The 15,595-nt window shown below is 44.9% G+C and overlaps 1 non-coding gene across 1 annotated transcript; it reads left to right on the forward strand.

Annotated features, from left to right (window-relative positions):
* The first annotated feature begins 7,836 nt into the window (after positions 1 to 7,836).
* Positions 7,837 to 7,908, forward strand: trnah-gug (transfer RNA histidin (anticodon GUG)). The gene has a single exon. It is a non-coding gene; the product is annotated as a tRNA-His (tRNA).
* The last annotated feature ends 7,687 nt before the right edge of the window (positions 7,909 to 15,595 follow it).

Consider the following 15,595-nt stretch of genomic DNA (forward strand, 5'->3'; position numbering starts at 1 on the left):
ACAACCTTTAGGCATGTGATTAAAGCAGAAAGTCGATCTCCAAGCAACTGGTCACTTCCTATTCATTATGTAATATCTTCCCTTCACAATAAGAAAAATCCTCTCATTTCCATTTACAATGCTTTAGGTGGAATATTATGACAAATCTTTCAAAATCCAGAGTTTTTGGAACCGAATCTTATTCAGCTGCACGCGTTCACGAAATGTCTTTACATTTAAAGTCAACCAACTTAGACATTGTTTCCCCGCAACTTGCAACCGACTACATCCCACCCCAACACCTTTGTCTAGCCACACGCCGTCTCTCACCTTGTGAAATTTATTCCTTGTATGTCGCCAAATGTGCCTTTCCAAATAGTTTGAAAAACAGATTCTCGGAATCACAGCTATTCTGCTCTCATCATTTCTTTGTCCTTCAAAGGTTTTATCAAATGTTTCAATGCCTGACGTCGAGATGTTTACTTACTTGAAAGAGGGTATTTCCACCTATTTACTCTATCCAAACATTTCATCACGTGGAAAAGCCCCGTTAAGTCTTCCTTGGTTCAGGGATAACTGTTCTAATTTTTCCAAGACAACAAGTGAATAGAATATCATCCTCAGTAAATCCAGTCAGCACAGTCTCTCATTGCTTTACACCCCAGTAAACACTGTCATTATTCTCTCCGATAAAATCACCTAATCCTACAGTGCAGAAAGAGCATTTCAGTCAATCAAGCCGGTGTCGACACTCTGAAGAGCATCTCACCAAGACCAAGCTCTCCTCCCTATTCCCGTATATTTCACCGAAGCAAGGGGCAGCCCTCCCACTTACGATTTTAAATAAACGTGTTGGACTATAACCTGGCATTCTGTGACTTCTGACCTTGTCCCCACGTAACCCATGGCTGATTCAATCTTAACATGCTTAATTCACTCCCTGGACAGGAGAGGGCAATTTAACTTTTCCAATCAATTTAACTCTCCGACCGAACAGCAGTGCGAATTACTGAGCCAATGTTCAATCATAATGAGCAAATGCTGTATAACTTTTTAATGGTTTTATACCGTGGTAACTCAGCCTCATCAAAGCAAATCAACCCAAATTCAATGTATCGAAACACTACCCTATCCTTTACAATTTCATTCGTGCTGCGGGAAGTGTTTCTGCATTCATATTTGAATGCTTTTACGCTGTTTCTTCCTCACCTTCGTGCTTACAGTAAACGCTTCAATCCGGAATAAGTCTGTCAAATGATTCTCAATCCAACACAGTCGCAAGATGCAGCTTGCAGACGTCATGTGTTTGCACGTTCACTGACACTCTGCCTTGCTGATAGCTGCAGCCTCACCTTCCCCTTCCCCACCTTGATTCAGGCAGCACTGTCCTTCCTGTGAACATGCCCCATCGAGAATGGAAGGACAGGTATTAATACCCGCCCTTGGGAATGGAGCGTCAGTTTTAAAATATTTACTCTGTCCCCAGCGGAGTATTGAGCCCTGTGACAGGCGAGGACACTAACCATTATATTACCAAGGAGAAGAGTGTCAAAGGAGGCTTTTCAGCCAATTGTGGCCACACTTGTCAAAAACGACTGCTTAATGAACTGAATCACATTTCACAATGTTTATCCCACCTTATATGTTTTGGCATCACAAATTCACATTTGAATATTTATTCTGGTCATGAGGGTTTCAGCCTCTCTAAACAGTACAGCCAGCATATACCAAATTCCACCCGCCCCCCCTCCTCCTTCCGCTGGCTGATAAAGCTTTTCCACGCATCTTCTCAAACCATTCTGCCATTCTCCTTAAATCTCTGACCCCAGCTGATCGATCCCTCTATCAATGGGAAACTCGTTTAGTCAACCCTGTCCACACTCTAACTCAATCATGTCTTGTCTACATCTCCTTTGCACTGCGACAAACACTCCACTCTGTCCTGTCTTTCTTCCTAACTGAAACTCTCCAGCCCAAACAATATCCCGGTAAATATTTCCTGCAATTTTCTCAGTGTGATCACATCTCTGCTATAATGTGACTTGTACAACTGCACAAAACACTCTTGCTTGGGCATTATGAGTACTTATTTTCAAATTTCTGTATTAGTCTGAGGGCGATTCTGGGTCGGCAGAAATTATTACCCATTCCTAACTGCCTAGAGGGCAGTTGAGACTCAACCATATTGCTATGAGTCTGAAGTCACATGCAGTCCAGACCAAGTAAGGATAGCAAATTCCATCCTGAAATGACATCAGTGAAACAGATTTTATTTCGAGAATTGTCAATGGATCATTAGATTCTTCCTTGCAGATATTTATTGAATCCAAATTTGACAATCATGGCATGGTGGGATTCAAGCCCGAGTACCCAGACTATTACCTGGGTCTCTGGATTATCAGTCCTACGAACTTACCACAAGACCAACGAAGAAAGACACAAAAGCTGATCTTTTTTAATAAAATATCTTTTCACCGAAAATGCCTTGAGTATTTTCCATGAGCCTGACGCTCCAATTGTCTCTGGCCTATGTCAGTAAAAGCTGCTACATGGGGATTGATTTCACAACCGCGGTATCAGAGAAACTGCGGCACAGCCGCCCAGATCCAACCGGAAATGGGGTTGGGATGAGTGCGCAGAGTTGCTCTCTGGCTCCAGTAATGCAACAGGTGAGCGTGCGGTCCATCTATGATGGCATGGAGGCGCACGAAATTCCTAGGTTGTCTGTGCTTCTAATCACGGGAATAGTTGCCCCCGTTCATACTATCATAGCGATCTACAGTGCATCTTGCTAAGACAGCTAAGTGGCATAACTGGAGCGTGTTGAGCCCTTAACTTTGCAGTGGTGGGTTTAAAAGATGATTTTGCTATTTGGATCAGTGTTTCCGACACTGGTGGTGGCAGGTGCATTTGCTTGCATAAGCTCAGTATCAGTTTCTTCCACACAGTCAAAACTTCAACCTGGAGAAGGTGGTGTTGGGGTGATATTTTAAACTAATGATCCGTTGCGACTGGGAGACGGAAACGGTGATGTTTAAGCTCGACGAATAAAACCTGGAATGCAAGCCTGACCTCAGAAACAGAGATAATACATTTAAATTCCTGAAATCCCATCATTCGTGTCCCGTATGCAGAGAATTCTACCATCTTCACCCAGTCCTCCTACGAGAGATTCCAGGACCAGAATACCATGCGCTGACCCTTGATTCAAGAATCCCCATCGTGTGGGGAAGCAGGCTAGTCGGCCCTTCCAGTCCACACGGTCCATCCGAAGCGCATCCCACCAGACGCCACGGTATTCTCTATCCCATAAGCCTGCATTTCCCAATGCTGATCCCTGTAACTGGCACATCTTTGGTCAGAGGGAGAAATAAAAACGCAAACACAGAGAGAATGCTCAGACTGCCCACAGACAGACACCTGAGGCTGGGATCGCACCCGGGTTTGTGGTGTATCCAGGCAGCAATGAATAAGGGGGGCGAAGAATAAATGTTGTCCTGACCAGTGACACTCAAACCCTGTTGGTGAATGAGAAAGAATGAAAACACATTCACAACATGGACAACAGGATTTGTATCCGTGTGGACACAATTTGAAAGGATTGTTGACCCTGGGTAGAAAAAACGACGCTGATACCACCGAGAAAGGAGGCAAATGTGGGAACTGCTGGAAGGGATTCAATTGACCACAGAAATGCAAACTCATTTAATCAGTAACACTGTGGAGAGACCGTTCACCAGTCCCGAGTGTGGGAAGGGATCACTGAGCAAAACAACCTCCGGACACTCCAGCAGGATTACATATCCCATCAGGTATTCGATTATGCTGTCAATGCTGCTGTTAATCCCAACCAGCTATTCGTTCCATAGCGTCAATCATAGAGTCATACAGCATGAAGGCATACTGGCCCATCAGTGCAACCAATCCATGCTGAACATACTGCCAAACTAATCTACTTCCATCTGACTGTTAGGTCTGAAGGTTGATAAGTCTCCGGGGCCCGATGGTCTGCATCCCAGGGTACTGAAGGAGGTGGCTCAGGAAATCGTGGATGCGTTGTTGATTATTTTCCAGAGTTCAATAGATTCGGGGTCGGTTCCTGAGGATTGGAGGTTGGCTAATGTTATACCACTTTTTAAGAAAGGTGGGCGAAAGAAAGCAGGAAATTATAGACCAGTTAGTCTGACCTCAGTGGTGGGAAAGATGCTGGAGTCTATTATAAAGGATGAAATAACTGCACATCTGGATAGTAGTAACAGGATAGGACAGAGTCAGCATGGATTTATGAAGGGGAAATCATGCTTGACTAATCTTCTTGATTTTCTTTGAGGATATAACTATGAAGTTGGATGAGGGAAATCCAGTATATGTAGTGTACCTGGACTTTCAGAAAGCTTTTGATAAAGTCCCACACAGGAGGTTAGTGAGTAAAATTAGGGTGCATGGTATTGGGGGCAAAGTACTAGATTGGATTGAAAATTGGTTGGCTAATAGGAAACAAAGGGTAGTGATAAACGGCTCCATTTCGGAATGGCAGGCAGTGACCAGTGGGGTACCGCAGGGATCCGTGCTGGGTCTGCAGCTTTTTACAATATATGTAAATGATATAGAAGATGGTATCAGCAATAACATTAGCAAATTTGCTGATGATACAAAGCTGGGTGGCAGAGTGAAATGTGATGAGGATGTTAGGAGATTACAGGGTGACCTGGACAAGTTAGGTGAGTGGGCAGATGCATGGCAGATGCAGTTTAATGTGGATAAATGTATGGTTATCCACTTTTGTAGCAAGAACAGGAAGGCAGACTACTACCTCAATGAAATCAATTTATGTAAAGGGGCAGTACAGATAGATCTGGGTGTTCTTGTACACCAGTCAATGAAGGCAAGCATGCAGGTACAGCAGGTAGTGAAGAAGGCTAATTGCATGCTGGCCTTCATCACACGAGGAATTGAGTATAGAAGCAAAGAGGTGCTTCTGCAGCTGTACAGGGCCCTGGTGAGACCACACCTGGAGTACTGTGTGCAGTTCTGGTCTCCAAATTTGAGAAAAGACATTCTGGCTATTGAGGGAGGGCAGCGTAGGTTCACGAGGTCAATTCCTGGAATGGCAGGATTACCCTACACTGAAAGACTGAAGCGACTGGGTTTGTATACCCTTGAGTTTCGAAGATTGAGAGGGGATGTGATTGAGACGTATAAGATGATGAAAGGATTGGACACTCTGGCAGTAGGAAACATATTTCCACTGATGGCTGAGTGCCGAACCAGAGGACACAGCTTAAAAATACGGGGTAGACCATTTAGAACAGAGCTCAGGAGAAACGTCTTCACTCAGAGAGTGGTGGCTGTGTGGAATTCCCTGCCCCAGAGGGCAGTAGAGGCCCACTCTCTGGATTCATTTTAGAAGGAGTTGGATAGAGCTCTCAAAGATAGTGGAATCAAGGGTTATGGAGATAAGGCAGAACAGGATACTGATTAGGAATGATCAGCCATGATTATATTGAATGGCGGTGCAGGCTCGAAGGGCTGAATGGCCTACTCCTGCACCTATTGTCTATTGTCTATTGTCTATTGTCTATTGCCTCCTCCTGTACCCGTTGAGTGGTTATAATACCCTTGTAGTTTTATTACTGAGTTGTTAATCCAATAAACCAGGTAATATTTTGGGGACAAAGAGTTCAGGTCCTGGCATGACAGATAGTGGAGTTTGAATTCAATAAGCACCTGGAATTGAAGAGTCTCGTGATGACCTGAATCAGTTGTGTGGAAAATCCCATCTGATTCACTTATGCCAGTTCGGGAAGCAAACTATCATATTCATCTGCTCTGTCCCACAGGAGACTCCAGATGGTTAATATCGTGGTTGACTTTTAAATGTCCTCTGGGAAATAACTGATGTACTAGGCATGAATAAATTTATTTTAAAAATCCCACTTTCCCATTCATGTTTGGAATCGGGTTAATATCGTGGTTGACTTTTAAATGTCCTCTGGGAAATAACTGATGTACTAGGCATGAATAAATTTATTTTAAAAATCCCACTTTCCCATTCATGTTTGGAATCAACTGTCCATTAACTGTTGCAAACATACCCTCATCCATCACTTCCTCAGCAAGTTAATTGCACACGTAAAACACCTTCCTTAAAAAAAAAGCCTCTCATGATTTTTTTTTAAATCTCTCTCTGTCATATGCCCTCTCACCTTGAAATCCCCATCCTCCGTAAAGGTAGCTATCGTTAACTCTAATTTGCCTCTCAATAATTCGTAAACTTCTGTCAGGTCGCCGTTCAAACCCCTAACCGAGAGTGAAAACAGTCTCAACTAGGAGACAGTGAGAACGGCAATGAGAGATCCGAGTCCAGAGTGTTGTGCTGGGAAAGCACAGCAGGTCAGGCAGCATTTGAGGAGCGGGAGAATCGACGTTTCGGGGAAGAGCCTGATGAAGGACTCTTGCGCAAAAAAATTATTCTCCTGCTCCTGGGATGTTGCCTTACCTGTTGTGGTTTTTCAGCACCCCAATCTCGAATCTGAAAATAGTCTCAGCCTATCCAGCCTTTCATTATAACTCAAACCTTCCACACATCGCAACATGCGTGCATACTTTTCTGAACGTTCTCCAGCTGAATGTAATCATTTCTAAAACTGGGCGACCAGAACTGGACATAATATTCCAGAAGAGGCTTCATCACTGTCCTGCAAAGTTTCAACATAACGTCCCGACTCCTATACACAAAGGACTGAACAATGAAGGGAAGTATGTTAAATGCCTTTGAAACATCTTATCTGTAGGTGATGCAAATTACAAGGAATTATGCACCTGCACCCCGAGCTTCCGTGTTCTCCAACACTACGCAACGTGTTGTCGTACCAAAATGCAATACCTTCCACTTATCCAGATTGAACTCCATGTGACATTTTTCAGTCCAACGACTCATTGGATTAAGATCCTTTTGAAACTTCGATAATCTTCCTCACTGTCTACAATTCTGGCGTCGCCTGCAAACCTACGAAGCATGCCTGCAGTGAGTTCCACTGTTTTCTCATATAGATCAATGATTCATATTTACTTGTAGTGGCCGTGATTTAGCAGTGTGCAGATCATACAATAGTGAGTCATGCAATTAACCATGAGGAAGAAAGCCGCAGACTGCAGGGAGATATTAAACAATTGGAAATGAAAATGGTGAAGGCAATTCATTCCAGGCAAGTTGGTGACAGTGAACCAAGTTCAAATTTCAAACCAGCCGCCCACGCTCCAGTTGTGGCACTCAGCTGTCTCAGCAAGATGCACTGTAGATTGATATAAACGGGAAAAAAATTCCCCTCTGCCCCGCCTTTGACCAGGAGCACTCTCAACCTCGGAATTGCTTGCGCCTCCAAACCGTCGTAGAAATGCCCTGCATTCACCGGTTGTGTCACTGGAGCCCTCAAGTATCTGTGCGACCTCATTCCCATCCCGACTTACACTTGGATCCTCGCGACTCAGTTCCCCTGATTCTGGGGCGGGGAATTGGGACTATGTGGCAGCAGTGGTTACTGCCTTGTGGGGGGAAACTGGTGAAGTAGCCGATGTTAAACTGCATTACTATTGAAGCATACATTTCAGCCACACCTGCACTGTCCCCGGAGTTTTTGATGTTTTGGAGAAATCTATTTATCTCAGCCTTCAGCATATTAATGATGGAATCACCACAGCCACTGGGGGAACCGATATTAAACGGTCAGCCCATTCTGAGTTCCCACAGATGTGCCACTTTTCGCTAAGCACTGATATTGTGCATTTGGTACGCCACCTAACATTTCCTATAATACTGTACTTATTGCCTGCTGTCACAGTTCGCGTCTGTGAAATGCCGTGATCGTATAGTGGTTAGTACGCTGCGTTGTGGCCGCAGCAACCTCGGTTCGAATCCGAGTCACGGCAGTAATTGCTCTATCTGCCCCAGTTTTTGTGAAACATAAAGGAATCAGTTGTTTTAACATGGTAATTTTCTCCAAGGTGATGATCTTTTCCCTTCAAATTCTGCTCGCTCACATCTCTGTGTTTCATATGTCAGAATTCAAATCCACCCGTTCTCAGAGATTTCTCTCCCTCCTTCGATCACTAACTGAACTTTCCGTCCCACATCCCCATTTCATTAATGTAGAGATGCCGGTGTTGGACTATGGTGTACAAATTTAAAAATCACACAACACCAGGTTAGAGTCTAACAGGTTTAACTGAGCACTAGTTTTCGGAGCGCTGCACTTTCATCATGTGGTTGTGGAGTCATTTCCTATTTCATTAAGGCACTGCAGAATCTAACACTGACTCTCACTTTGATACTGTTCACTCTGTGCTGCTGCGGTCACGGTTGCTGGGTGAACGTGCCCCAACCCCACCATCGGGACCTGCAGACCAGTTGATCCATTTGGTTACCGCTGTTGTGAGGCCAATCCTCAGGTAGCAGCTTTTACTGATATGGACTTGCGATTATTGGGGGACAAGCTCAGGAAAATGACACATTACAATATCGAGGAAAAGCGACTTCATTGAGAAAGATTAGTTTCACGGGTTTTCTGCAATGGCTGAGCTCTATCACCACTGGACTGTTAACTCAGACACCATGCAAATGAACCAGGGACCCGGGTTTGACTCCAAACATGCCAGGTGTTAGAATTGAGATTCAATAAATATCTGCAATTACGAATCTAATAACACCTATAAATCCATGGTCAATTGTTGAAAAAACAAAACCATCGGGTTTACTGACGTCCTTGGAGGAAGGAAAATGCTATTCTTACCTGTTCGGGCCTCCAGGTGACTCCAGACTCACTGCAATACGGTTGAGTCTCAAATGCCCGCTGTGCAATTAGCGATCGCAATCAATACTGCCGAGTCAGTGACGCCCTCATACTGTAACAGAATACGAAAAAAAGTTAATTCGGCTCTAGCTAGATTACTGTGTGCAGTTCTGCAATTCACAGTATAGCAATGATGTGATCGCAATGGAAACGTTGCAGGACAGATTCAATGGGATATTGTCTGGGCTGAAGAGTTTCAGTTATGAGGAGAGATTGGACAGACTGGGGTAGTTTGTCACCGAGCAGAGGAGATTGGAGAAGACACGACTGAAATGTACAAAATAATGAGGGATATGGATAGGATAGACTGAAAGAAGCGTTTGTTATTGATGGAGGGATCGAACACTGGGGCCAAGAGATTTCGGGAAAAGGCAAAAAGTTTTGAGTAGATGTGCTGAAAGGGTCAGAGAGGAAAAAAAATTGAGATGTTAATTTGCGATGCCAAAACATATAAGACTATGGGCTAAACAATGGAAGACTTGATTCAGGTCGTTAAGCAGTTGCGTTGGACAAGTGCGGCCACAACAGGCTGAAGGGCCTCCTTCGATGTTGTCCTCCATAGTATCGTGGTTAGTGTCCCTTATGCTTGGCCTTTCATTCTCGATTGGATATGTCACAGGAAAGAATGTGCTGTCTGAATCAGCTGGGGAAGGACTGCAGCTCCTGGGGAGAGAGAGTATCAGTGAAAGTGCAAACACGTAACTTCAGCAAACTGCACATTGTGTTTGTGTTGCAATGAAAACCATTATATAGAGTTGTTCCTGACTAATGTATTTATTTAAAGCAGGAATCTGAGGCAGGAAACAGAGTAAACCCATTCAGACCTGAGTGCAGAAACATTTCCAGCATGAACTACTGAGGTTGTACAGCGCAGAACCACGTTTGAGTGCATTGAAATCCGGTTGATGGGCGCAGCTTGCTTTCACTCGGCTGAGTTATCAGTGTGTAAATGATACAGATAGTGTTCAATGTGATGGTACATTTGCTCAGTGGTTCGAACTGCTGTTAAGTCTGTAGGTTAGGGAGATTGGTCATGTTAAATTGCGCTGATGTGTGCAGAGAGTGAATTCAGTAAGTTAAGTGGGTTAGCCATGGGTAACAGAGCGATAAGGTCAGCAGTCACACGATGCCAGGTTTTATTCCAGCAGGTTTATTTGAAATCACAAGCCAGGGGCCTGCGGGGATAGAGACGGGAGCTAGATCTGGTTGAGATGCTGTTCAGAGTGTCCCTACAGACTCGATTGTCTGAACTGTACTTTCTGCCTTGTAGGAAATCTGTGATTCTATCAGAGAGGACACTGCCAGCATTTACTGGGTTGCTAAGACATTAGAGACGATGCTGACGGCGTTTAGTGGGGATGGAATTTTATTTATTTGTGAGTTGAAAAATTTGACAATGAACCAAGGAAAACCGAATGGAAGTTTTCCTGGGTATTTTGGTTTGGAGAGAGTAAATAGGTGGTAAATTCACTCTTTCAAGTTCGTATATTTCTGAACGTCAGGCTTTCAAAACCATCGATGTAGGACAAAGAAATGATGGGAGCAGAATTTCTGTCACTCAGAGAATCCGTTTCCAAAATACTTGGAAAGGTACATTAAGAGACACACACAAGCAGTGAGTTTTACCAGGAGAGAGACAGCCTGTGGCCAGGTAAAAGTGTAAAAGTGGGGTGTGTGGGGTAGAAGGTGCGAGGAAACAATGTCGAATTTGGACTACTTCAGATGCAAAGAAATATCGGAAACGTATGCAGCTGCAGAAAACTTCTCCTATGAAACGAACCTTTCATTCTTTCACAAACTACTGCTGTGTGGATCATACCGTAATCCATCATCTAGCGTGATCACCAAGTTGCTAACAACATTAGATCCACGAATTTTCATTAGCAATCACACCTTCTGCACGTATCCGTATGTGGTATTACCAGCGCCATTTGTTGTCTCCAGGCCACAGCATATTCCTTGTTCATCAGTTTATGAGCCGAGTTCCTGATCTGTCTGATCAGTTTGATAAAACTTTACTATGACATCATCCCATCCTCTCAGAATTCTAAACTTATCAATAAAATATTGAGTTAGACCAAATGATAGAGGATTGGAAGTCGGATATTCAGCCTATCGAGACTGCTCCACCATTCAACGAACTCATGGCTGATCTGATAATCTTCAACTCCATTCTCCTACCTTACCTCGATAGAGCTTCATCGTCTTTTTGGTTAAATATCAGTCTAGCACAGTTTGAAAATACACAACTCAGCCTCAACAACAGTTTTAGTAAAGTGTTCCACCGATTCTCTGGTCCCTGAACAAAGAAATGACTCCTCATTTCTGAATTAAATAGGCAATATCTAATTCTGAGTTCATGTACTCTGGTGCTCTCCTCATACCAGAGGGTAAACCACATGACTGTACCTACCCTGTCAAGATCCTATGAATACTGAACGTTATAAATGTTATTATGTGATTATACAGGTCCCCTCCGCCTCTTTTGTTTCAAGGAGATCAATCCCAGCCGAACCATTCATTCAACGAAGCTACATTTTCTCCAAGGTTATCAACATGTTCGCAAATCTCTGCTGTCCCCTGCAGCGTCCTTATATATTATTAAGCCAAGTGGAGACATTTCTGTGAGACAACTGTTGAAGTTTCAAGCACCGACGGGAATTGGAACTTGAAATCAGATAGCGATTGGAATCAGATTGGTCCACACAAGGACGAAATACACTAATGATAACTCTGACAAATGAGAACCTAATCATACCCCATTGTACTTCAATGGCTTTACTTTAACCACATTACCCCGTGTAATCGTCCACGGAGCTAGTATTTGGGAAAAACGATTGAGACTGGCTGTAGAAACACTTTGACAACAAAAACATGTCCGTTGGCAGACAGTTTTGATTATAAACTTAAGTCATTGCTCAGTGAATCCTACACCGTTTGCAAGGCACAACAGCAATGTGGAACATAACTCTCTCCATTTGCTAGATGGGTGTAACTTCAACAACATTTAAGGTACTGGACACCGTGCACAATAATGCAGTCACTTGATTGTACATTCTTCAGTACCCCCAGAATATTTATTTCCTTCACCGCTAACGCACAATTGCAACAGAGTGCACCAACTACACGATGTACTGGAGTAAGTCATCCGGGAATTTTTAACAGAACCTTCAAAGCTCAACAGCTATGCTGACGACAAGGACAAGCTTCGAAGATGCAACAAAACGGCACCATTTGCAAGATACCGTGTGGACGGCATGGTGACTCAATAGTTAGCACTGCTGCCTCACAGCGCCAGAGACCCGGGTTCAATTCCCGCCTCAGGTGACTGACTGTGTGGAGTTTGCATGTTCTCCCCGGGTTTGCTCTGGTTTCCTCCCACAGTCCAAACATATGCAGGTCAGCTGAATTGGCCATACTAAATTGCCCGTAGTGTTAGGTAAGGGTAGGTAAATGTAGGGGTATGGGTGGGTTGCATTTCGGCGGGTCAGTGTGGACTTGTTGGGCTGAAGGGCCTGTTTCCACGCTCTAATGTAATCTAATACCCTCGAAGGACCATTGTACCCTGACATGGGAATGAATCAGTGATAAACTCATTGAGTGGTGAAGCAGTCTTGATTGGCAAAGTTACATACTTCATCACTCTTTTATCTTAACATTTAATAAATGTTGATTAATGCAGAGACCAGACTTGTGCTCAGTCTTTTAGCTATTCCCTAAACATCCACAACCTGTGGTCAACAACAGAAAATATCCAAAAAGCTTCTCAATCAACTGATTCCCCTAAAGATGAAAGCAGTGCTGGAGAAGAACAGCAGTTCCGGCAGTATCTGAGGAAATGTCAAGTTTCGGGCAAAAACCCATCATCATGAATGACACTGGGTGCCTATGGGGTGGAGTGATAAATGGGAGGGAGTGGGTTGGGGAGAAGATATCTGAGAGTGCAGTAGGTGGATGGAGGAGGGGGTGAAGACAATGTGTGAGAGAGGAGGATGGAGGGAATGTTGGGAATGACAAAACAGAGGTGGGACAGGTCCGGAGGATGGTGCAAAACTGGAAGGTTAGAACTGGCGTAAGATGAGGGAGTGGGAATGAGGAAACTGATGAAGTACGCATTGATGGGGTTGAACGGTCCCGAGAAAGAAGATGAGGCGTTCTTCCTCCAGGCGTCGGGTGGTGTGGGAGTGGTGATTAAGGTGGCCCAGGGCCTACATGTCCTCGGGAGAGTGGGAGAGGGAGTCGAAATGTTTGGCCATGGGTCAGTGGAGTTGATTCTTGCAGTTGTCCTGAGATGTTCTCTGAAGTGCTCTGTCAGAAGACATCCGGTCTCCCCAATTTAGAGGCGACCGCACCTGGAGCAGCAGATACAAAAAATAACACGTGTGGGAGTGCGGGTGAACATTTGATGGATGTGGAAGGCTCCATTGAAGCCTTGGATAGAGGTGAGGGGGGAGATGTTCGTGCAGGATTTGCAATTCCTGTGGTGGCAGAGGAAGGTGCACGGAGCGAATGGTGGATCATTTGAGGGCGTGGACGTGACTAGGTAGTTGCGGAGGGAAAGGTGTTTGAGGAAATCGGATAGGTTTGGGGAGGGAAATATATCCCTGGTGCTGGGGTCAATTTAGAGGTGGCGAAAATGTCGGCAGATGATGTGATTTATGCGGAGGTTGGTGCAATGGAAGGAGTGGACTTTCCTCTGTCCTTGTTCCGTCCATGTTGTGTTTGGAGATGTGGGGTTCATGGATGGATTGCAGGACTTGGATGAGATGCATTACAGGGCATCTTCAAACACGTGAGAGGGGAATTGCCGATCTTTAAAGAAGGAGGCCTTCTGCTGTGTTCTGTGGTGGAACTGGTCCTCTGGGAGCAGATGCAGCAGAGGCAGAGGAGTTGGGAACACAGGAAAGCATTTGTGCCGGAGGTGTGGTGGGAGGAGATGGAATCCACATATCTGTGGGTGTCAGTGGGTTTGTTAAAAACATCAGTGACACAGACCTCCAGGGTTTTTTTTCCCTCCCCACCCCTATCCACTTTCCGCAAAGACCGCTCTCTCCACTACTACCACGTCAAGTCCCCGCCCTCCAATGACCCATCGTCCCCTCCTGACACCTTCTCTGCCACCACAGGAATTGCAAAACCTGCTCCAACACACACTCCACCTCTGCCCAATGCCCCGAAGAAGCCTTTCACATCCATCAAAGTTTCACCTGCACTTCCACACATGTCATCTATTGCATCCGTTGCTCCCGATGCAGTCTCCTGAACAGTGGGGCCACCGGACATCTTCTCGCAGAGCGCTTCAGAGAACATCTCCAGGACACCGGCAACAATCAATCCCAACGCCCCGTGACCGAACACTTCAACTCCTCCCCGTCACTTTCCCGAGGACATGCAGGTTTTCAGACTCCTCCAATGCCACTTCCTCACCACCCAACGCCTGGAGGAAGAACGTCTCATCTTCTGCCTCTTGAGACTTCAACTCCATGGCATCAATGTGGATTTCACCAGTTTCCTCATTCTCCCACCCCGGCATCAACCTTACACTAGCTCCAACCTTCCAGCTTGGCACCGTCCTACTGACCTGCCCCACCTGTCTATCTTCCTTCACACCTATCCGTTCCACCCTCTTCTCCGACCGAACACTCTTATCCCCACCTCCATCCACCTATTGCACTCTCAGCTAAATTCTCCCAAGCCCCACTCCTCCTATTTATCTCTCCAACCTCGGTGCTATCAGCCTTATTCCTGATGAAAGCCTTTTGCCCAAAACGTCACTTGTTTCTGCAACTCGGATGCTGCCTGACCTGCTGTGCTTCTTCAGCACCACTCTAATATTGACTGATCTCCAGCATCGACAGTACGCACGTCCGTCCAACTGATTCTCCTGTCCATTAATCTTCAGCGATCATGAATGTCCACGCCAAGATCTCTTTGTCTGTCTACACCACACAGAATACTCACTGATATTGTTTCTTCTCCCAACTTTCGTTAACACTCATTGATATGGATTCAATTCCATTCGCCATTTTCCTTTCCAACAGATTGATACTTCCCTGCAATCTCTGACATTCGTCGTCATAGTCAACTGCACGACCAATTGTTGCATCATCAGCAAACTTCTGAGTTTTGGCTCCTACAACTAAGTCTAAATCATTGGTCTACATCAGAAAACAATGGAACTCCACTTGAAACACGCATCCAAACAGGGTTCATTGCTGATTGGGATGAACAGCTGCAATAACAGCAGTTTCGAACTCCTGCTTTCATTTGTAGACTCGCTGTTGACTCTATCAGTTGGTCTCCTGAGGGACACTTTCTCGCATATGGGAATGGTGAATGACCTGTGCGCATTGTGGCTGAGCAAGTGAGTTTACACCTACACAGGTAATTGAATCCCTTCCTGCAGTCACCCCATGGCCCTAACTTCTTGGCACCGTGGATATCCTTGTGTCTATTTAGTTTGACAATCAGTTGAATTCGAGTCCACACAGACACGATACCCATTTTCCCCGTTGTCCATGTCTTTTTATTCTTCCTTATTCTCCCACGGAATGTTGTTATCCTTGGTCTGAAGAGCATTTGTTCTTCATTCTTAATTCACCTTGAACTGAGTCAGAGAGCATTCATGGGGGAATCACATTGTTGTGGGCCTGGAGTCACATGTTGACAGGATTCGTTATGGTCGGCAGATTCCTCTTTCGAAGGAACATGAATAAATGAGTTTTCAGCAATATAAAGTTATTGTCTCTGTTGCTGAGATTGGGTGT

This window comes from Chiloscyllium plagiosum, unplaced genomic scaffold (genome assembly GCF_037043375.1).
Source record: "Chiloscyllium plagiosum isolate Xiang-an unplaced genomic scaffold, Cpla_swu_hap1 HiC_scaffold_22, whole genome shotgun sequence".
Taxonomy (NCBI): Eukaryota; Metazoa; Chordata; class Chondrichthyes; order Orectolobiformes; family Hemiscylliidae; genus Chiloscyllium; species Chiloscyllium plagiosum.